General features: G+C 41.1%; 1 long non-coding RNA gene across 1 annotated transcript; it reads right to left on the bottom strand.

Moving 5' to 3' along the window:
- Positions 1 to 16,935: 16,935 nt before the first annotated feature.
- On the bottom strand, positions 16,936 to 23,500 carry LOC100193899 (uncharacterized). Its single transcript, NR_157245.1, has 7 exons — positions 23,027 to 23,500; positions 22,720 to 22,781; positions 20,779 to 20,845; positions 20,630 to 20,700; positions 20,407 to 20,509; positions 18,152 to 18,275; positions 16,936 to 17,938 (listed from the first exon to the last, which is right to left on the bottom strand). It is a non-coding gene; the product is annotated as an uncharacterized lncRNA (long non-coding RNA).
- Positions 23,501 to 24,341: the final 841 nt, after the last annotated feature.

Here is a 24,341-nt window from a genome sequence, read left to right as displayed (position 1 = left end):
CACTCACTTGTAATTGAGGCAAGAGACACCAATCGTGTGGTGGTCCTTGCGGGAACTTTGTGTTCCAAGTGATTGAGAAGAGAAAGCTCACTCGGTCCGAGGGACCGTTTGAGAGAGGGAAGGGTTGAAAGAGACCCGGCCTTTGTGGCCTCCTCAACGGGGAGTAGGTTTGAGAGAACCGAACCTCGGTAAAACAAATCCGCGTGTCTCACTTCATTATTCGCTTGCGATTTGTTTTGCGCCCTCTCTCGCGGACTTGATTATATTTCTAACGCTAACCCGGCTTGTAGTTGTGTTTATTTTTGAGAATTTCAGTTTCGCCCTATTCACCCCCCTCTCTAGGCGACTTTCAATTGGTATCAGAGCCCGGTGCTTCATTAGAGCCTAACCGCTCGAAGTGATGTCGGGAGATCACACCAAGAGGGAGATGGAGACCGGCGACAAGCCCACTACGAGCCAAGGGAGCACTTCATCGGAAGAATCCCGCACCAAGAGGAAGGAGAAGAAGAAGGACTCCTCCAAGCGGAAGGAGAAAAGATCTTCCTCTTCTCACCACAAAGAGAAGAAGGAAAAATCTTCTTCTCACAAGTCGCATCGGAAAGGTGACAAGCACAAGAGAATGAGGAAGGTGGTCTACTACGAGACCGACACTTCATCAACATCGACCTCCGACTCCGATGCACCGTCCGTAACTTCTAAGCGCCAAGAGCGCAAGAAGTTTAGTAAGATCCCCTTACACTATCCCCGTACACCTAGACATACTCCATTACTTTCCGTTCCATTAGGCAAACCGCCAACTTTTGATGGCGAAGATTATGCTAGGTGGAGTGATTTAATGAAATTTCATCTAACCTCACTCCACAAAAGTATATGGAATGTTGTTGAGTTTGGAGCACAGGTACCATCAATAGGGGATGAGGATTATGATTCGGGCGAAGTGGCCCAAATCGAGCACTTCAACTCCCAAGCCACAACCATTCTCCTCGCCTCTCTAAGCAAGGAGGAATACAACAAAGTGCAAGGGTTGAAGAATGCAAAGGAGATTTGGGACCTACTCAAGACGGCGCATGAGGGTGATGAACTCACCAAGATCACCAAGCGGGAAACGATCGAGGGGGAGCTCGGTCGCTTCCGTCTTCGCCAAGGGGAGGAGCCACAAGACATGTACAACCGGCTCAAAACCTTGGTGAACCAAGTGCGCAACCTCGGGAGCAAAAAGTGGGATGACCACGAGGTGGTTAAGGTTATTCTAAGAGCTCTTATTTTTCTTAACCCCACTCAAGTTCAATTAATTCGTGGTAATCCTAGATATCCACTAATGACCCCTGAGGAAGTTATCGGGAATTTTGTGAGCTTTGAATGTATGATCAAGGGCTCAAAGAAGATCAACGAGCTTGACGAACCCTCCACGTCCGAGGCGCAACCGGTGGCATTTAAGGCAACGGAGGAGAAGAAGGAGGAGTCTACACCAAGTAGACAACCAATTGACGCCTCCAAGCTCGACAATGAGGAGATGGCTTTAATCATCAAAAGCTTTCGCCAAATCCTCAAGCAACGGAGGGGGAAGGACTACAAACCCCGCTCCAAGAAAGTATGCTACAAATGTGGTAAGCCCGGTCATTTCATTGCAAAATGTCCTATGTCTAGTGACAGTGACAGGGGCGACGACAAGAAGGGAAAGAGGAGAGAAAAGAAGAAGTACTACAAGAAGAAGGGCGGCGATGCCCATGTTTGCCGGGAGTGGGACTCCGACGAGAGCTCCACCGACTCCTCCTCCGACGAGGACGCCGCCAACATCGCCGTCACCAAGGGACTCCTCTTCCCAAACGTCGGCCACAAGTGCCTCATGGCAAAGGACGGCAAAAGGAAGAAGGTAAAATCAAGATCCCCCACTAAATATGAAACCTCTAGTGATGAGGATAATGCTAGCAATGAGGAGGATAACTTGCGCGTTCTTTTTGCCAACCTTAACATGGAACAAAAAGAAAAACTAAATGAGCTAATTAGTGCCATCCATGAAAAGGATGACCTCTTGGACTCCCAAGAGGACTTCCTAATCAAGGAAAATAAGAAGCATGTTAAGGTTAAAAATGCTTATGCTCTAGAAGTAGAAAAATGTAACAAATTATCTAGTGAGCTAAGCACATGCCATGACACTATTGACAACATTAGAAATGAAAATGCTAGATTAATTGCTAAGGTTGATTCTCATGTTTGTGATGCCTCAATTCCCAATCTGAGAAATGATAATGATGATTTGCTTGCTAAGATTAAGGAATTGAATGATTCTCTTGCTAGCCTTAGAGTAGAAAATGAAAATTTGATTGCTAAGGCTAAAGATTTTGATGTTTGCAATTCTATTATTTCCGACCTTAGAACTAAGAATGATATGTTACATGCTAAGGTTGTTGAATTAAAATCTTGCAAACCCTCTACATCTAATGTTGAGCATGTTTCTATTTGTACTAGATGTAGAGATGTTGATATCAATGCTATTCATGATCACATGTCTTTAATTAAACAACAAAATGATCATATAGCATTATTAGATGCTAAAATTGCCGAGCATAACTTAGAAAATGAAAAGTTTAAATTTGCTAGAAGTATGCTCTATAATGGGAGACACCCTGGCATTAAGGATGGCATTGGCTTCCAAAGGGGAGACAATGTCAAACTTAATGCTCCCCCTAAGAACTTGTCTAACTTTGTTAAGGGCAAGGCTCCCATGCCTCAAAATAACGAGGGTTACATTTTATACCCTGCCGGTTATCCTGAGAGCAAAATTAGGAAAATTCATTCTAGGAAGTCTCACTCTGGCCCTAATCATGCTTTTATGTATAAGGGTGAGACATCTAGCTCTAGGCAACCAACCCATGCCAAGTTGCCTAGAAAGAAGACTCCTAATGCATCAAATGATCATGCTATTTCATTTAAAACTTTTGATGCATCATATGTGCTTACTAGTAAATCCGGCAAGGTAGTTGCCAAATTTGTTGGGGGCAAACACAAGGGGTCAAAGACTTGTGTTTGGGTACCCAAAGTTCTTGTGTCTAATGCCAAAGGACCCAAAACCGTTTGGGTACCTAAAGTCAAGAACTAAAATTGTTTTGTAGGTTTATGCATCCGGGGGCTCAAGTTGGATACTCGATAGCGGGTGCACAAACCACATGACTGGGGAGAAGAAGATGTTCTCCTCATATGAGAAAAACCAAGATCCCCAACGAGCTATCACATTTGGGGATGGAAATCAAGGTTTGGTCAAAGGATTGGGATTTGTAGCGCATGCCAAGCCGGGAAGCAAGTTGGTGTTCATCATCCACACAAGAACATCATGACTAGTGACAGGCCACTGGAGCTCCTTCACATAGACCTATTCGGCCCGATCGCTTACATAAGTATCGGCGGAAGTAAGTACTGTCTAGTTATTGTGGATGATTATTCTCGCTTCACTTGGGTGTTCTTTTTGCAGGACAAATCTCATACCCAAGAGACCTTAAAGGGATTCTTGAGACGGGCTCAAAATGAGTTCGGCTTAAGGATCAAGAAAATTAGAAGCGACAATGGGACGGAGTTCAAGAACTCTCAAATTGAAGGCTTCCTTGAGGAGGAGGGCATCAAGCATGAGTTCTCTTCTCCCTACACCCCACAACAAAATGGTGTGGTGGAGAGGAAGAATCGAACTCTATTAGACATGGCAAGAACCATGCTTGATGAGTACAAGACACCGGATCGGTTTTGGGCCGAGGCGGTCAACACCGCCTGCTACGCCATCAACCGATTATATCTTCACCGAATCCTCAAGAAGACATCCTATGAACTCCTAACCGGTAAAAAGCCCAATATTTCCTATTTTAGAGTTTTTGGTAGCAAATGCTTTATTCTTGTTAAAAGAGGTAGAAAATCTAAATTTGCTCCTAAAACTGTAGAAGGCTTTTTACTAGGATATGACTCAAACACAAGGGCATATAGAGTCTTTAACAAGTCCTCAGGACTTGTTGAAGTTTCTTGTGACGTTGTGTTTGATGAAACTAATGGCTCTCAAGTAGAGCAAGTTGATCTTGATGAGATAGGTGAAGAACAGGCTCCATGCATAGCGCTAAGGAACATGTCTATTGGGGATGTGTGTCCTAAGGAATCCGAAGAGCCTCCACATGCACAAGATCAACCATCCTTCTCCACGCAAGCATCTCCACCAACCCAAGATGAGGACGAAGCTCAAGTTGATGAAGGAGAGGATCAAAAGGATGAGCCACCTCAAGATGACGGCAACGATCAAGGGGGAGATGCAAATGATGAAGACAAGGAGGATGAACAACCAAGGACGCCACACCCAAGAGTCCACCAAGCAATCCAACGAGATCACCCCGTCGACACCATTCTCGGCGACATTCATAAGGGGGTAACCACTCGATCTCGTGTTGCACATTTTTGTGAGCATTACTCTTTTGTTTCCTCTATTGAGCCACACAGGGTAGAGGAAGCACTCCAAGATGCGGATTGGGTGATGGCGATGCAAGAGGAGCTCAACAATTTCACAAGGAACGAGGTATGGCACTTAGTTCCACGTCCTAACCAAAATGTTGTAGGAACCAAGTGGGTCTTCCGCAACAAACAAGACGAGCATGGTGTGGTGACAAGGAACAAAGCTCGACTCGTGGCCAAGGGGTATTCACAAGTCGAAGGTTTGGATTTCGGTGAAACCTATGCACCGGTAGCTAGGCTTGAGTCAATTCGCATATTATTAGCCTATGCTACTTACCATGGCTTCAAGCTTTATCAAATGGACGTGAAGAGTGCCTTCCTCAATGGACCGATCAAGGAGGAGGTCTATGTTGAGCAACCTCCCGGCTTTGAAGACAGTAAGTATCCTAATCATGTCTATAGGCTCTCTAAGGCGCTTTATGGGCTCAAGCAGGCCCCAAGAGCATGGTATGAATGCCTTAGAGATTTCCTTATTTCAAATGGCTTCAAAGTCGGCAAAGTCGATCCTACTTTATTCACCAAAACACTTGACAATGATTTGTTTGTATGCCAAATTTATGTTGATGATATTATATTTGGGTCTACTAACAAATCTACATGTGAAGAATTTAGTAGGATCATGACACAGGAATTCGAGATGTCTATGATGGGGGAGTTGAAGTATTTTCTAGGATTCCAAGTCAAGCAACTCCAAGAGGGCACCTTCATTAGCCAAACCAAGTATACTCAAGACATCCTAAGCAAGTTTGGAATGAAGGATGCCAAGCCCATCAAGACACCCATGGGAACAAATGGGCATCTCGACCTCGACACAGGAGGTAAGTCCGTGGATCAAAAGGTATACCGGTCGATGATTGGTTCATTGCTTTATTTATGTGCATCTCGACCGGACATTATGCTTTCCGTATGCATGTGTGCAAGATTCCAAGCCGACCCTAAGGAATCACACCTTACGGCCGTAAAACGAATCTTGAGATATTTGGCTTATACTCCTAAATTTGGGCTTTGGTACCCTCGGGGATCCACTTTTGATTTAATTGGTTATTCCGATGCCGATTGGGCGGGGTGTAAGATTAACAGGAAGAGCACATCGGGGACTTGCCAGTTCTTGGGAAGATCCTTGGTGTCATGGGCTTCAAAGAAGCAAAATTCGGTCGCTCTTTCTACCGCCGAAGCCGAGTATATTGCCGCAGGCCATTGTTGCGCGCAATTGCTTTGGATGAGGCAAACCCTGCGGGACTACGGTTACAAACTAACCAAAGTTCCTCTTCTATGTGATAATGAGAGTGCAATCAAAATGGCCGACAATCCCGTCGAGCATAGCCGCACTAAACACATAGCCATTCGGTATCATTTTCTTCGGGATCACCAACAAAAGGGGGAGATCGAGATTTCATACATTAACACTAAAGATCAATTAGCCGATATCTTTACCAAGCCTCTTGATGAACAAACTTTTACCAGACTTAGGCATGAGCTTAATATTCTTGATTCTAGGAATTTCTTTTGCTAAACTTGCACACATAGCTCATAAGTATACCTTTGATCATGTCTCTTTTATATGCTATGACTAATGTGTTTTCAAGTGTATTTCAAACCAAGTCATAGGTATATTGAAAGGGAATTGGAGTCTTCGGCGAAGACAAAGGCTTCCACTCCACTCTACTACTCATCCTTCGCCGTCACTCCGAGCATCTCTCCAACCTTGGTATAATCTTCACTCATTTATTTTATGGCCAAAGGAGGAGAAAGTATTTCGTAGGGCTCTAATGATTCCATTTTTGGCGATTCATGCCAAAGGGGGAGAAAACATGAGCCCAAAGCAAAAGGACCGCACCACCACCTAATTTTAAAATATGATTTTCAATTGGATGGAAAATTTCAAAATTGGTATCTCCTTGTGTTCTAAAGGGGGAGCAAGTAGTATTTTCAAAACTTGATATCTTAAAACCCTCTTGAACACTAAGAGGAGAATTTATTTGAGGGGGAGTTTTGTTTAGTCAAAGGAAAAGCATTTCAAACAAAAGGAGAAAATTTCAAATCTTGACAATGCTTCTCAAAATTCTTATTCATTTATCTTTGACTATCTTGCAAAAAGTTCTTGAAAAGAATTTACAAAAGATTTTGCAAAACAAAACTTTTGGTGCAAATGTGGTCCAATATGTCAAAAACAAAGAAACAATCCATGCGCATCATGTAAGTATTTATATTGGCTCAATTCCAAGCAACCTTTACACTTACATTATGCAAACTAGTTCAAATTATGCACTTTTATATTTGCTTTGGTTTGTGTTGGCATCAATCACCAAAAAGGGGGAGATTGAAAGGGAATTAGGATTACACCTAGTTCCTAAATAATTTTGGTGGTTGAATTGTCCAACACAAATCTTTGGACTAACTAGTTTGCTCTAGTGTATAAGTTATACAGGTGCCAAAGGTTCACACTTAGCCAATAAAAAGACCAAGTGTTGGGTTCAACAAAAGTGCAAAGGAGCAACCGAAGGCTCCTCTGGTCTGGCGCACCGGACTGTCCGGTGTGCCACCGGACATGTCCGGTGCACCAGAGGACTCCGACTTAAAAGTCTTCGCTCTCGGGAATTTCCGGAGGCCACTCCGCTATAATTCACCGGACTGTCCGGTGTGCACCGGACATGTCCGGTGCTCCAAGGAAGGGCGGCCTCAGGAACTCGCCAGCCTCGGGTTTTCACTCCAGCCGCTCCGCTATAATTCACCGGACTGTCCGGTGTGCACCAGACTGTCCGGTGCATCTGCGGAGCAACGGCTACTTCAGGCGCCAACGGCTACCTGCAGCGCATTTATTGCGCGCCAGCGCGCGCAGAGGTCAGGCACGCCCATGCTGGCACACCGGACACCCTACAGTACATGTCCGGTGCGCCACCGGACATCAAGGCGGGCCCAGAAGTCAGAACTCCAACGGTCGATCCAACGGCTACTTGGTGACGTGGCTGTCGCACCGGACATGTCCGGTGTGCACCGGACTGTCCGGTGCACCATACGACAGACAGCTCCACCAACAGTCAAGTTTGGTGGTTGGGGCTATAAATACCCCAACCACCCCACCATTCATTGGATCCAAGTTTTCCAGCTTCCAACTACTATACAAGAGCTAGCATTCATTGCAAAGCACACCAAAAAGAGATCAAATCCTCTCCCAATTCCACACAAAGCCCTAGTGACTAGAGAGAGTGATTTGTAGTGTTCTTTTGAGCTCTTGCGCTTGGATCGCTTCTTTTTCTTTGGCTTTCTTTCTTGTGACCAAAACACTCACTTGTAATTGAGGCAAGAGACACCAATCGTGTGGTGGTCCTTGCGGGAACTTTGTGTTCCAAGTGATTGAGAAGAGAAAGCTCACTCGGTCCGAGGGACCGTTTGAGAGAGGGAAGGGTTGAAAGAGACCCGGCCTTTGTGGCCTCCTCAACGGGGAGTAGGTTTGAGAGAACCGAACCTCGGTAAAACAAATACGCGTGTCTCACTTCATTATTCGCTTGCGATTTGTTTTGCGCCCTCTCTCGCGGACTTGATTATATTTCTAACGCTAACCCGGCTTGTAGTTGTGTTTATTTTTGAGAATTTCAGTTTCGCCCTATTCACCCCCCCTCTAGGCGACTTTCAGAATCATGACTCATGGGTAAATATGCGCCACCTCTGCAGAGTGTAAAACTGATATATCAGCCGTGCTCACGGTTATGAGCAGCCTGGACTCCTCACATGATAATTGAACTTGAAGATGAAAATAAATCGAGATCCGATGATCTGCCAATGGTTTGCTTAAGTGGTTTCACTCAAGTGTTTTTTTATATATACTCTTATACCTTTGTTTAATGGGAATACTTGGGATTCACACTTATTAGTAAGACAGGTGTTGTTAATAAAATGTTGACCAACTAAAATGCTTACTGCTCAACCTTAGCCTCACCTTGTTAGACTTGCATTAGTTTTCCCCCCACTTGCTGAGCCCCGACCATAAGTGAGCTCACCCTTGCTTAATTTTGATCAGAAGTTGCAGATGAAGATATGATGCTGAACTCCATGGATGCTAGTCTAGTGATACCCCCGGTCATCTTCCTGTGGATGGATGTCCTTGTTTCGCTGTACTTTGATGAATAAAGGTTAAGACATTATGTCTGTTCGAAGTGTAATATGTTAATATAATCGTTATTTACGCTTTTATGCATTGTTCTTTTGATATATTACACTTGTGACGTCAACATATGTGTGGAAATGGATCCTGGCACACATATGCTATGCGCTCGGTTCTACCCCCTGGAACCGGGTGTGACACTCCAAGTCCTTGTCCTCACTTGGCTCCTTGTTGGATGACTTAAAAGTCCGAGAGTGATCATCATCTTGGTGGGGATGTGGTCCACCTACGTCCCGGAGCAGTGCCCCATCACCTTCAGCTCGTTGATGTCCTTTAGGCTCCCAATGACGCTCTTCCTGTTTCTGGTGCTCTACCTCGAGTCTGCACCAATAACATGGGAAGGGTGATGTCCGCTTACCTCGACAGGAACCACCTCAGAGTTTAGTTTGATGGGTAGGTTTTCCCCTTTTGGCGATCTCTGGAATATTCTAAAAATAAACGCCACAATGGCTTGAATTGTTCCTTTGATAGTTATTCTAAAGCACAAAAGTCTAGCGCATGTCATTTATTCCAGTTTTCTGATGGGGTCTCCATCTTGATTGATTTGTGACAGACTGACATGTTCGATGACATTTACAGGGAAGATGGTTTTGGCCATCTTCGGGGTGTCGCATGCATTAGTGATTTTCTTGCCAATTCAGGTTTTGGATAACATGAATCTCACTAGAACAATTGGACAATTCTTATAGGATCTCATTATCCTATGGATGACCAAGAGCCTGATGGACGACATCCATGGGTGGGGAGTTCTCTTCGACGACAAAGTTGGGGATGGAACCGTCTCTGTAAGTGCACAAGATCCACACCCTCTTAACCATTCTGCAGTGAAGATTTGCTACATGGGTTCACATGACAGCAACCTCTAATAGTTCTGTTTGTTTGATATTTTAGTGTACCTTTTACTTGCAACTAAATTAATCATGCTCTATTGGATTAAGAGTTTTTAAACTGGTCATTGCAAATATCATATGATTTTTTAGGTTGGTACATCTACGATCTTTCTCATCTCCTTTGAATTTGTTCTGTTTATAAATCATGTAGGGGAAAACTGGAAGCCATTTTGAATCGAATACGATTCCACCACCTCTAACTCTGGGTGATTAACCCACTTGAATTTGACTTCACAAAAGCGATTTCTATCAGAAACCAGGTATTCCAATTCCACCTTTCAGGATTTAGGGCCTTGGCTAGAAAATGGAACATAGAAATTTTTATGTGCTAGATAGTTGTGGGAGTGTCAGAATCTCATTCTTTCTGAGAACACCATGGAAGATATGGAATTTGATAGTTTATTCTATAGTACAAGTTGGTAGGCTTGATAGTTTAACTATCTGTTTGCAGGTCGCTGATGTTGTATTTAAAGAATTTGCTTGACATCCAAAGGTCTATATTTGGAATGGTGAAGGTACAATCTGAAGACTAGCTCTAAGTTGTTCAGTATTTATGCTTTTTGCTCAACTTGATAAACTAGCGACTATTTTTACTTCTGTAGAACCTAAACCTAACATGGGACGTCTTGAATGGGCTGATCCTTTTGTCATAACAGCAGACTCGATAAGTATGTTAAGTGAGGCATGCCCACTGATAACAAGTTAAACGCTAAAACAGAATAGACCAAATTTACTAAATTAGCGCATAATGTAGTTTAACCAATTTGATCACTTTGAGAAAAAACAACACACATTTTTTCATAATTGTGCATTCAAAGGGTTGTCTGGTATTAAACTGTCATCACCACTTCTCATCTGATAGCTTCTACACTCCCAAACTATCTTTTCCTTGTTATGAATATTAAAATTACTGGTGTTAAAAGGACCATAAATTCAATGCTCTATGTTTGCTTTATACATTTCGCAGGACATCCATTACCAAGGGATGGAGCTCAAGGACACGCCTGCACCGCTAGAGAAGTTTTTTTGCAATTGTGAGTACTATTGTCAAATGTTTCTTGTTCTGTGAAAAAATGAAATTGAACCAACATAGGATTCTTTTGTGGTAACAGGCGAAGGGAAAGTACTAATGTTGAGGACATGTTTCTTGCTCATATCTTCAAAATAGACACTCTGGCCCATGGCCTCCACAACGTTGTCAAGCTGATTGACTACAAAACACTGAATCACTGCACAGCTCTAGGTCACATGCCATTTTTTAAAAGTTATGCAAAAGTAGACCAGCCTCTATGCCGAGCATTAATTTTCTTGAAAGTGGCTTGCATGTTTAAAGGTCACTGCACGTAGAAAGCTAATTTAGAGCATAATCTCTTTTGGATCGTGCACTCACTACACTTTATTATTTGTGCCTAATTATATGATAGCAGTAGCCCTTATTCACTGGTACCAGTAACTGGAGAAACAAATTTAACTGGTAGCAGTAGCACTGGCAGTCTGGCACACTTAATCACTGTACACCTCAATTAGCTAAAAAGCGAAGGACCTAGATGACTACTTTGAGAGTTCATAGATATAGATAAAAATGCTAGAAAATTTTAATAATTTAGATGACCACTTTGATAGTACATAAAAGTCCCCAGTCCCCAGTCCCCACGTCGTCCACTCCTAATGCATGTGGTCGCCCAGATCTCCCTCCCAGTACACTAATCTAATATTCCAAAATATGGCAAGTGACCTACTGTACTATGCACAACATTGACAACATCCACTACATGTTGCAGGTACCTTGAAAAGGAGTAGCGCTTCTTATCTATTGCAGAGTTAGCATGGTCGTGTCTTCTAAGTGATATACACAAGTTGTCTAGGTATCTACAGTTTAACAGTGCTGCAGAGTCCCAAGCACAACCCCAATGTCTCAGTGTACATTAGATATGTGGTATGGCGTGTAGTAAATAACGCTAAAACTTGATTAGTTTTTATTCCTTAAGTCATAGGAGCATCTCCGTTAAACCTTCAATCAAGTTTATTGGGGTATAGCTCAGCTCCATCTTTGTACACTGATATTTTTGCTCTCTGTCAGTTGGTCTTATACCTTGAGAAAGTACTATAATGTTTAGTGAAATACTGAAAGTTTAGTCCTTTGCATAGTTTTGCTCTCTGTCAGTTGGTCTTGGAATGTAGGTAGTGAGGGGTTTCTAATTGGTTGGTAACTCAGAATTGTTCATAATTTCATGGGTGGACATATTTAAATTTTATAATTGTTGTTCTGTTTGGGTATACCAACTGAAACTTTAGTTCATTGCACTTTTTGCTCTGTCGGTTGGTCCTGGAATGTAGGTGGTGAGTGGTTTCTAATTGGTTGGTAATTCAAAATTGTTTGAATTTCATAGGTGGACAGATTTACATTTTATAATTTTCGTTGTGTTTTGGTATACCAAGGGAAATATTGTGGCCCTGTTTGGAACCCTCCATATAATTTTTATCTGCTAAAATTTGCATCTGCATTCTATGTTTAAACACTACCTGTTGGATGCCAGGCGCTATCTGAGTAGGTCATTATAATGTCTGATGTACACCAAGCATCTAACTGGTTTCAATTTATATTTATTCTTAACTAGATATTTGAAGGGTTGTGATAACATCCTAGCACAGCTTCACACTGCACATCCAGAATTTTGTGACAAATTTGGAGGAATTCTAGCCATGCATATTGATGACTTAAGGGCTTTAGCACCTCTGTGGCTCTCAAAAATTGAAGAAGTGAGGCAAGATAAGTCCAATTGGTCAACCAATATTACTGGCGATATATATGGCATGGGTTGGATCAGTGAGATGTACGGGTATTCATTTGGTGCTGCAGAAGTAAGCTGACTTACACTCTCCTTGCTATGTGTCTTTGCTAAAGTAAAACATTCTCATTATGGACTGTAAATTTCTACCTTAAGCTTCATTATCTGGTCATATGAACAGGTAGGTCTATGGCACAAGATAAATGATGACATAATGATCTACCCAGGTTATACTCCTAGACCTGGCATTGAGCCACTTATCTTGCACTATGGTTTGCCATTTAAAGTTGGAAACTGGCCATTCAGTAAATTAGAACACCATGAAGATGGAATAATTTATGATTGCAACCACTTGTTCGATCCACCTCCTTTTCCTAGAGAGGTAAACAATCTTCCAATCATTGTTTGGGTAATTGGGTGTGCTCATTTATATCTACTTATGATGAAGATTTTTTATGCTCTAAACTTTGTAGGTTGAGATGATGGAATCTGACCCCAAATATAAAACATGGCTTATTTCTAAGCATAGAGTGCATTAACACCTTGAATGAAGGACTCTTGTTGCATCATGCATCTGCTGGATGCCCTAAACCACAGTGGTCAAAATACCTGAGTTTTCTTAAAAGCAGGATGTTTTCAGAGCTTACAAAATCAAAATACTGGAAGGGCGAACAGGTTGACAGCATAATGACCATGCAACATGTTGCATTGTCCAAGGCAAACAATGAATATCCAAAAATACACACCCTTTTCTCTATCGAATGTTCATCATATTTTGACTGGCAAACTGTTGGGCTTATGTACAGCGGACAGCCTGGTAACATCACACGCTTATTGTTGCCTGCTCTTTGCTCATGCTCCAGCTAATTTCAGTGTCTGATGCTACTCATAGTACTAAACTGTACATAGTCTCATTCGATTTTCAGTTAAATTAACATGTTAATTTGGTACCATGATTTTAAATATGTTCATTTCCTCTTGGTGCTTTTAAATATGTTAATTCTGACTCGCTCCTTGCATAACTGTAGAGTATTCAGCTACTATGGTGGTGTACAGAAGATTACTTCTCTACTAAAAGGTAGGAGTCAGTCAGCTGCTGGTCACCCATTCTGAGAACTGCGTGGCCACTGGATTCTTGTTTTATCCTTTTAACCATTCTTCTTTAATGGAATGACTCACAGCTCTCTTGCATATTCAAGTTAACAATTACGCATCTCATATTTTTAAGCAACAGTTCACATCATGTATTCGCCCTCACTTTGAACAGTTGATTAACCCTAAACCCTCTTATGTACGCTCTTAGAACTTCAAGTTGCTAATTTCTTAACTAATGAACATACTTGAGAGCAGTTTTCTGCCACCCTCTCAGAAGCTCAGGCTTCATGTTTCAAATCCACCATGTTTTGTTTTATTTGTTTCGTTGGGATTTGAGCTTCTCACAACCTCATTGTATATATACCTCTTCGTTGTTCAGTGAAATGTACATCATTACATATAGCTTATCATTTCTCTAACTAACATCTGCGAGTCTTTTTAATGGATTATATCTCGTTAGCCTTTCGAAATAACATACCATGTGTTTTTATTCTTTAAAGCTTTCATGTGACAATGTTTCCTCCAAGTTAGCTTATCCTACTGTATGTTGTGCGTCTGCGCTGCACTTGCATGTCGTTGAATTGCTCGTTAGTCAGGTTGGTTTCTTTCTTTCTTTGCCATTACTTTGATGTTTCCATGGCACCACGATGAGTGGTCCGGAATTAGCTTCCCAAACAAACCCTTACTGGTTGCAGTCATGAATGAAACTTTGCTTCTTTGATTGATGATTAATTGTATGCACCTTTCTGTTCTGTTAGATACAGATACAGTCACTTGAGGAGAGTGCTGAATTGTTGAGAGAGATGTTTGAAGTTCCATAAAGGTTGTCGTAAGTACGCGTAAGTGACCATTTATTTTGTAACTGGGAGTATGGTTGAGGCGTTGAGCTGCAATTCACTCCCCTGCGCCATATGCCCTTTTGTTTCAGTGAAGGGCTAGGGGAAGCATACGATGGAGATATTGCATTTGCCAGCTCACTTGAAACATTTGGAGGAGGCCACAATGATCCAATTAGTGTTGCTTTTGGTGGTTAGTCATGTTATTTTCTTAGTCTGCTTTTCCCAGCAGCATTTATTATCTTATCATGCATGTATGCAACAAGATTTTTTATTATTTTTGTTTTGCTTAATTATTCTTGCTACCACGTCTTGGTCCACGAGAACAATAATGTTCAATTCTTTAGTATTTTACTGTTTCTTTTAGTTGCTTCCATTTTTTAACCTGCTTACCATAAAGCATACCCCATCATGCAACTATTTGGCTGCAGTCACGTCTAGCTCTCCTGATAGAACCATTTCTGATACACTTCGACATTGGTAGCAGAAAGCAACTGTTCTTGTGATGGAAGCCAGATGTGTCAACTGGTTAGTAGGTAAGTTATCTTCAGTTTTCTTTTGGATTTATGTACTGTGATTCTTGGTGTTTCTTTTAGATCATCATTGTGATACTCATTTCTTGGGTATATTGTGTTGATGCTATAGTACCTACTGGATTGTCATATAGGCATGTTTACTGAAAAAGGAAAAGATTCACTACGGGTGTAGTAAAACTAGGACCATTTCTTTGCCCCTTATGCAATGTGTACCTGAGTCATATCTCATTTGTTTGTTTGCATGAGCGAATCAAACCATATATGTGAAAATTCAATAAAGCTTCCTTTATAACTTGTAAGAATCTGGTGGTCGCTGGTTTAGTGGCTTATCCATGAAAAGGAAAGTGGAAGAGGGAGTCACAAATAGAAATAGGACTGTGAGACTGGTGCTCCAGAGACATAATAGAAGCCCAGCACGCCAGTATATGTAGATCCATTGGTGAATATGGGAATTTTCTCAGCTATTAGGGTTATTGGCACATTGCCCTTTTGTTGCGGTTCCTTTTTTCTAAAGTGTGTACCTAGATTTGTATTGGATTACTGTATCTACTTATTGGCTCATCGCCCTTTTGTTTGCAGAAAATAATAAACGGTGCCAAGGTCAGCAATTGGACATGTATTTATTTTTGTGAAGATTTATCAAGGAAGATATTAAGGAGTTTTGCTTTAAGCTGGCTGAAATTTCTCGTATTACTGTATTGGTAATATGCATTTTCATCATACATTTTTACTGGCTCTAGGTCCATACTGTCTTGTACCCCTTTTTACTTTAATTTCAGGACTTTGCCAATTTGAAGCTCCCAATATTCATAGCACGTCCAGATCGAGTTGAAGATGGTATACGTAGGTGCTATCAGGAAGCGAAGAATAAGCCGAGGGATCAAAAGATTGATTTACTGCTTGCTATACTACTAGATCGAAATGACAGTTTATATGGTAGTGTCTATGGTGTAAGACATAATTTCTTCACTTTTATTACATGTATGTGATTCATGATATCACTTCAAAGCACATAAAATATTAAAAGGACCTGTGAGACAGATATTGGTCTTGTGTCGCAGTGTTACTTTCATTTGGTTAGTCAATAGTCATGGTTATTGTTCATATGTTATAGCCAAATTTAAACTTCTCAATATCACGTGTCCAAATCAACATACATTATAAAGCCGAGTTTAAGAGTTAGCACTTGTTCCACTATTTCTACCGTCGTCCAGTTTTCACTATTTCCATCATGAATACTTTTGTAAAAAAACTTTATATTTCCTATCGTAAGATTTGACAAACTCCATATCTAAAGTCTGTCCAATGAGGTGAAAGAAAATTTACTTTGCAAGGGAACTTTATATTCTTATGCCTTCCGATAGTAAATTTTTTATGCCTGTTTTTGCTCTTGCCATTATTTGATTATGTGCTTGGTGTCCCCTTGTTTAATTCATAAATAAATGACATCACTCACTCTCGAATCAGGCACTTCACCAAAAAGGTGTCCTAGAGGCAGAAGTAGACCAGGCAACGAGAAGAGTGTTCCAGGACAGGATGGCGATGACTATGGAAAGGCAACGTTCGGCATGTCCGAAGCTTCCATGGATCGTCTGTTTGCTCAGGCGTCCAAACAGTGGCAGTGTGGGCAAAGCTTGACCCTGGAGAGCCGACGTGCGTGCATGGTGAGGTGGCTTCAGTACCGAGGGTTTAACTGGGCTGTGACCAATGCCGTTATCAGGAAGCTGGAGGCTCAGCACCCTCCACCCTGACTCTTCTGACTAGATGAATGGCAACAAACATATCAAGTTCAAACTGAGAAGTTCAGGCGGATGCTGCCTCGCCTTCTGTTCTTGTGCTCTGTTTTTTTAGGGAAACTGTGAAACGAAGTGTGGACGACCATGTTGATGGGCAGGTAACGCAGGGAGGAACAACTGAACAAGTTCATACACGCCGAGGCTTTGGCTAACGGTGAGAAACATAAACAAATTAAACAAAAAAACATGTACTACATTGGTATGCTAACATTTCAAAACTGGATTTGACAAGTTGAGTGTTAAGAACCAATTAGATTAGAGTTAGTAGTCTCAGCTGACAGATTAGGAACTAGGCATTAGAACTAACTGTCTGTTTAATCATATATGCATAAATGTGCAAGATCGATCAATGGAACATCGTTCATTCATTTCTTGTTGTGAGTCCTCTTTCCGTTCAAACACCGATATCAGCATGCAGCCCCTGCGAGTTAAGACGGCAATGCGGCAACAGCAGCGACAATTTTGCATTCGAAACCATTCCAGCGTTGCACAACATAAATAAATAAGCTAAAAGCCTGATCACTGCTCAGGTTAGTGAACCTGAAACCTCTACTAAACTGATTAGGAGAAATTACTCTGAAAACTTATCTCTTAACTGAAGTACAACAGTTTCTCCAACAAAGGGGACCAGAGGGGAAAAGCTAACCTCAAAGTATAGAACATACATCACTATATTAGAGATCTACTATCAGTGAAGAGGCACCCAGCTGCTGCTTGATGCTCCGGTTCATCTTTACATCATGTCTGAAGTTCCTAGATAGAACACAAAAAAATCAGGAGTTCTATTCAATCACCTTCAGCAACTGCAACGTTAAACTTACTAGAAAAAAGGGGTGCGCTCCGCGGCGCCCTATGGTGTCAGAAGAGCTTGTCTTTGTATGTATAAATAACGGATTTGTATCACATGCATCAAGTATAAACATATTGTAGCAATATAAATGCATTGTTGGACATAGTATGACAACAGAATACATATGCAATAGAAGGAAACATTGAACAGGTTGTTCAGTTGATCTCTGTTTCAAAGGCGCAGACGTATCGCATGAGGTTTTACAACGGTTCTAAAAAGGCAGTGTACAAGTAGTCTATGAAAGGATGTTCAGTACAGTAATATGTAACTAAGACTGTTTGCAGCTACGTAGATTATCCATGGATGGTGCAAGAAGAAGGTGATCATACAAAAGCACTTCATAGGCGCTGGTTTGGTGTGTTAGTGCTCAAAAAATCTTTGGCATAAATACACCAAGTTGTAGTGGCTTAAACATAGAAGAGTCATATCCATGTCCTGAAGTGGAGAAGCATAGTGTTGGCTCACGCATGTTAGAGTTGATGAATCATGATACGGTGGTAATCTGAAACACAATAGAGGGACACTATCAGAGCAATTATGTAGCAAAATAACCTAAGCAATCCAAGCAGCTATGTTTATTCGTTTATTCCACATGGATTAAATCCTAAACTTAGAAACCAACAAAAGTTAACTACAAATAAGAATAAAACTGGAGTGGAACTGCATCTTGCACAAAATGAAATGATAACCTGAGTGGCTAAGAAAATTATAAGACCTTCATTGGGTTCACATGATCCTCTCTATCATATGCCCTTCTCCTTTCATCATGAATCAATAGCTCATGTGCTGCTTGGATCTTGATGAAACACGCTTCAGCAGTTCCCCCTCCCTCAAGTGTTCTGTTACCATCATAAACTGTGAAATAACACATAATCATATGGAATAAAAGGAGAATGACAGCTTCTCTTGTGTTACTATGGTGCCAACTTGATTCGTTTTTATTTGTCAGTAAGCTACAGGCAGCCACACGCTTTACTTGTTTGATTCATTTTGCCTAGTCTTGACTTTAGTTGTTAGTACATACTCCCCAACCATGAGGACTTAAGATGATCCATAAAGTTAATTACCTAAACTCAAAAAATATGAATAGAGGAATCTACAAACTATTACATCGTAAAGTGTAGAACTTTAATACTCTAACAGCACAACTCCAGATATAGAAACATCCAATACAATGAGCAAATGGCTCATGTAGTTTCTGATACTACAAAGCTGCCAACATTATTATTTACCATGTAACATTACAAAGGCATTCATTTGTGCAAATAATATTTTTATCTTCTATTTTTGTTTTATTGCAAATGCTAGTAGTTTTGAAGTAGAGAACCTTAGCCTTATGATTCAGAATATGCATATCTCTATTGGATGATATGAAGTTCTTGCTGATTGAAATGAGCAGGCTGGAAGGTACGGTACCGGGGCCATTGCATTGAGATTGTACATGAGAGCCTGGTGCTCCAACTCCATCCACTGCAATGGAGTAAATGGCCTTTGTGTTCTAGATAACAGGAAGGCCTGCTCACTTGGGCCTCCAAAATCTAAGCATGTATGATGGCAAAAAATAATTTGCTGCTAAACTCTGGTGGCAAAGACTTAGTGTTGTAATACTTTTTCTATCATATAAACACGCCCCTTCGGAAGTAAAATACAAAGATACTAAAAATAATATGAGCATATAGACTTGGAATGGATTGTCAGTTTGTCACCATCAGAAAATGTAAGGCCTCATGGTGAAAGATGGCACCTCTTTTGGCACACAATCAAAGAAAGGGAAAAGTGATCCAAAACAGACTGATGGGAAATCTGTCAGTAACATTTAGATATTTTTTTGCAAGATAATAAAAACTTGGTACCATATAGTGCCAAAATATCATCTTTCTTCCATAACAAACAACATTCAAATATGACCATCGAAATATCATTCAACAATTGTGAAGTAATCTAATATAGAACAGTAAAAGAGGATACATAATCATATTCGACTTGGGTTCATCTAAGTTGTTGTGCCCTTGAAGATCACAACATGCAGACCCAACAATATATACATGATACATCACATTTTAATGTAACCCCTTTTTGGTACTGGTAGCGCTTAGCAGGTGCATCAAAAACATAAAGATTAAGTATTATACTGCCAAATAGAAAAGAAACAAATAGAACACAACTCACTGGAGCCTTGTGTGATAATACATTACATTCAAAGGTGTTATTTGTGTGAACTGCAACTTGCGTTACCACTTAAAAAGCACCTGTAACTAAGCCAAATTAAATGATTGTCCGATAATGCTTTCCCTCCAATTTCTAGCCATGATGCAAACAAGTTTGTCGCATTTCAATGTAACTATATTCTTTGTTGCCTAAAATTTCAAAATCACTGGGGCATATTTGAAGGCAATGTTACAACGACTGACAAGCTATACAGTCAATAAATTTGCACAATCAAGCATACAAGATCCAAAAAGATCTGACTGGTGTACTAACAGAAGCATTCGTCAGTGCTAGCTCTTAGCAAGAAGGTGCATCAAAGCTGTAGAGATTGCAGTGTTGTACTGCCCATAAAAAAATAGAACAGAACTCTATTACCTAGAGTTTCCAATTCACAAGGGTACATTTCCAGGTTTGATACAACACCAAAAAAAGGCATGATTACCACATAAGCCTCAGGCATTGACATTTCCAAAAATACATGCTTAGACAACCATGATTATATCAATAAAAAGAACAAAGATGGATCTTAGCCAAATAGGTTGTGTCTCATTTGAAAGCTCCCAATCCCAATACTTCTCAACAACAGTTTTGGTCTTTTTCTTAGGCTACATACAGAGAGACACTAACTCAACCAGTAACAAAGGGCTACATAATTTTGTCCCTGGTAAAGCAATGCAAAACCAAGAATCGCAGCTACTTATAAGCTCATGCTGCAGCTGGGAGAATATCAACAAAATAAGAAAGTTTGGGATCTTTATGTACCTTAGAAATGACAATTACAAGAGTAGCTAGTTGCCAGTTGAGATCCTAGTTGAGCAATTTGATGATCAATCCCACCAGGATCGATGTTGTCAATAAATCTTACCTAGAAATCAAGCATGATAAATGTTTAGGACTATATCTTGGAAATGTCAAGGCATATTAAATACAAAAGATAGACAAATGCATTTCTGTGCATTCCTAGGATTTTGACTTAGGGGCATACCTTCAGTGGAGGGTTATCAGGTGCAAGTGGTTTAGCAACAAATTGAGGGCCCAAAGCAGACCCTCTGATTCCTACGGAGAGAATTGAAGTGACATGTCCAGATGGAAAAGCAACCATAGCATACTAAAGATGGAAAAGTACATTCTTACCATTTCTCCAGCCGACAGTTAGGTTGACAACTGTGGTTAAAAAAGCGAGAAGCGTGTTCTGTAAAAGCTGCATCAATTACAAAGTCCTTGCTGACTTTACACATGTAGAAATTCTAATCTCTATGTTGTCTCATATGCTGAAGCCTATCTTTACATATTGCATCATCTGTAACTGAAGAGAGATGTTAACGGTAAAATACGAAATATGATGTGGATTATAATAAACAATGACATTAAAAAGGAAATATAACTTGATCACAAATCTAGCCTTGTCATTAATACAATTTTTTCATGTAAACCAACTACGTAAAGCATACCATTTCAATTGTGCACACGTGGATAAGACATAACTTTTACTTCTAACATATGACAGCTCTCCGGTCTTGTTTAGGAAATGAGGAAATATTCAATGTTTTACTACCTCCATTCGAAATTGTAAATATATTATATATATCTAGGTGCATAACAAGATCTGTGTATCTAAAACAATTTATAATTTGGAAGGTATGGAGTAGAATATTAAAGAAAATATTTCAGTAATCAACCTGTACCATCAGAAAATCCCAGGAGTTAGGAGAAACTCGATAGCAAACAGATTGCAAGAGCCACATAAAGGAAAACTTAGTATGTAAGACAGTTTTGGTACTATAAAAGGAACCTCAATACAATATATCCTAAAAAGTCATTCATAAGTTTGAAAGACATAAGATAGTCATAATATGCAAAAAACACATTAGAGAAAGAATTCATTGGATATTACATATATTATCTTCTGTAACCACTGCTTAAGGCAAAAGCTGAACTTCAACATGGTTGGTGGTTAACTTAAATGATGAATCCAAGTTTTTTTATGTACCTTACAATGTATACAAAAAATAAGATGATTAAGGAACAACACCACTTAAGAAGAAAACATTATTAAGTCTGAACAACCACCTACACTTCCTATATATCCAAACTTGTGTGTTTCATGTGAAAGAAAAAGTCACATAAATGGTCCTAATGTTAAGTACATGCAAGCAAATGTAGTAGCTAACAAAAGGAAAACCTGAAGATCCCTAGGAACTTCAACTAACTCTATCACAAAATCATCTTTCCCAAAGGTTTGCAGCGCAACATGCCCCATCCACATTAATGTGTATACGAAATTAGACCATTAGGTAGTTACTTGGTAGTCCAAATAATTGGGTGTGCCAAACCCAAAAAAAATCTGGGCCAAATAATGAAAACAATGAATTGAACTGACTCTCGTGTTAAGCAAGAACGATAGTTAAATAAAGGGACACTTCTGCTAATAAAGGTACAGTATAAGTACTTTGCGAATATCAATAAGCCAAGTCCTTTGGATGGCCCAACTGTAAGACAATAATAAGATTCACATACAATATAACCATCAATAGGGTCAGAAAGAGGGGAAGCACATATAGCACTTCACATGAGACATCAATTGTAGACACCAGAACAAAATTGCAGCTCTATCATTGCAGGGATGTGAAGCAAATCATCGAATAAATTATAAGAAATAGCATAACAATGTCTGCCAGAATGGAAATCTTGGTCTAAAAAATGGCACTATCAGACCAATTAAACTACCAGAAATGCTATAGCTTTAACCCTATACAACGTGGATATTTTTGGGACAGGTCAGTTCGTAGTCATAGGCTTTTCTTGACATCCCAAACCCTGCATATTTAGGTATTGACATCCCAAAACCTGCATATTCAGCTTTTAATCATACCTAAGTAAATGGATCCTTAATGTCAGCACGTTGAATATATGCAAAAATCAGATGTGCAATAGATGTGGAACTATCCTGTTGCAGAATATAAGTATCAAACAACGACTAACTGGGTCAATCAAACAGACATCAACATATGGTTTATAGCCTGGGACTCCCTCCATATAGAACTTTAGTAAGGAAAGAAACCAAAGAGTGCAAACCTTGTAAGTTGTTGACAGACCACTACCAAAGACGCCTAGATGCTTGTTGGACCGAGGGTTCTCTGATTGAAGAAGCAAACAATTTAAAATACGTTAACTTTGGAATACACAATCAACATCGCCAACAATTAGTGATTTTGACAACAAAAACACAAGGCTGTTTTAAATTGCTAATCTGCTATCATTTTCTAAGACAATAGAATCTACAAATAGCACACATTATCCTACTGCTTAACTCACAGGGTAGCACGACAATTGAGCAGAGGGTGGCATGGTTCAATGCTCTGCCGAGGAGGTGGTGGCATACCTGTGCGAGGGGCCACGGTAACGCCAAGGCCCAGGAGGAGGTGACAGGCACTGGAGTCGAGGGCAAGACAGTGCACCCGGACTGAGGTGGTGGAGCGCCTAAACCTTGAAGGAGGTGATGGAGGGACAGCTGCAGGAGGCCGACGATGACCTGATTGGGGGTAGGCATACCGTCCGAGGAAGGGCGTCGTCAGCTCCCATCGCGTGCTTCCACCGCTGTGCGTCGTTGGCTGACATGGTGTGGGCCGCCTTCGTCGCCTAAAGCCGTCTCACGCCGCTCTCGTTGGTCGTCGGTCATGGCGGAGGCAGATCCGGGTGTGATGGCGACAGATACGGAGAAGGGCTGGCTCGACGACGGAGGAGGCGAGCGAGGCGATGGTGAAGAAGAGAGGGCGACGGTGTTGAGGGCATCACGCGTAGGGGAGAAGGAAGAAGCAGGGCCGACGGTGGGGGTAAGGAGCCTGCCGGAGACTGGGGACGGACGCGGGCGAGGAGGAGAGGGCGGAGAAGGAGGCGGTGGTGGAAGGGGAGGTCCAGGCGATGAGGGCCACGGACGCAAGCGTCGGATTCCGTCGAATTCAATAAAAATTTCGGGTCCGGGAGCCGCTTCCACGCGTCGACAAGACGTGGACCCGAGTACGCGCGAAGTGCGGGCAGGCGCTGAAACCGGGTCAGGTTTTAAGAGTTTAGATATGGCTATACCTGTACAGTTCGACCGGTATACATGCCAGTGTGCATGTTGATATTCACTGGAGTGTTTATGGCCTCCAGCCATGCATAATTATCTGGGTTACCAGCTACCTTCGTGCGTCCAGCTGCTGCTGTCGAGGAGCATCAAATGACCATGACAAAACAAATAGCATGAGAAAACAAATAGCCTCTTTGGTTGTATACCTAAAGTGCCAAAAATTGCCACATTTTTTCTACTACACTTGCCTAAGATTTAGCGCTCAAATTCTTCGCCAGATTTTGACATATCTATGGGAATCTTGCACACTTAGGTAGGTGCCCGTGCGATGCCACGGAACATAAATTGCGAACCTCCAATGGACTTCATTTGAGACAAGTGATGCCTAAGAAAATGGGGGTAAACTGACACAGCTATCACTTGCATTACTTGCCCTATGCGCGGAAGAATCTGACACAGCTATCACCCATAAAGATTTCCGGTTAACTTATGGAACCAGACTTCATTTGAGACAAGACAACAATACCAGTGTTGAGCTTGCCACTCGGCCATGGCACACACAAAACACGGGATGATCAAGTAAGAACTGAACAGAATGCACTAATACAAAAGGCTGGCTTGCGTTCGC

Source organism: Zea mays, chromosome 8 (genome assembly GCF_902167145.1).
Source record: "Zea mays cultivar B73 chromosome 8, Zm-B73-REFERENCE-NAM-5.0, whole genome shotgun sequence".
In the NCBI taxonomy this organism is placed as follows: Eukaryota; Viridiplantae; Streptophyta; class Magnoliopsida; order Poales; family Poaceae; genus Zea; species Zea mays.
Note: the sequence above shows the minus strand (reverse complement) of the source record. Positions and strands in the feature narration are given on the sequence as shown.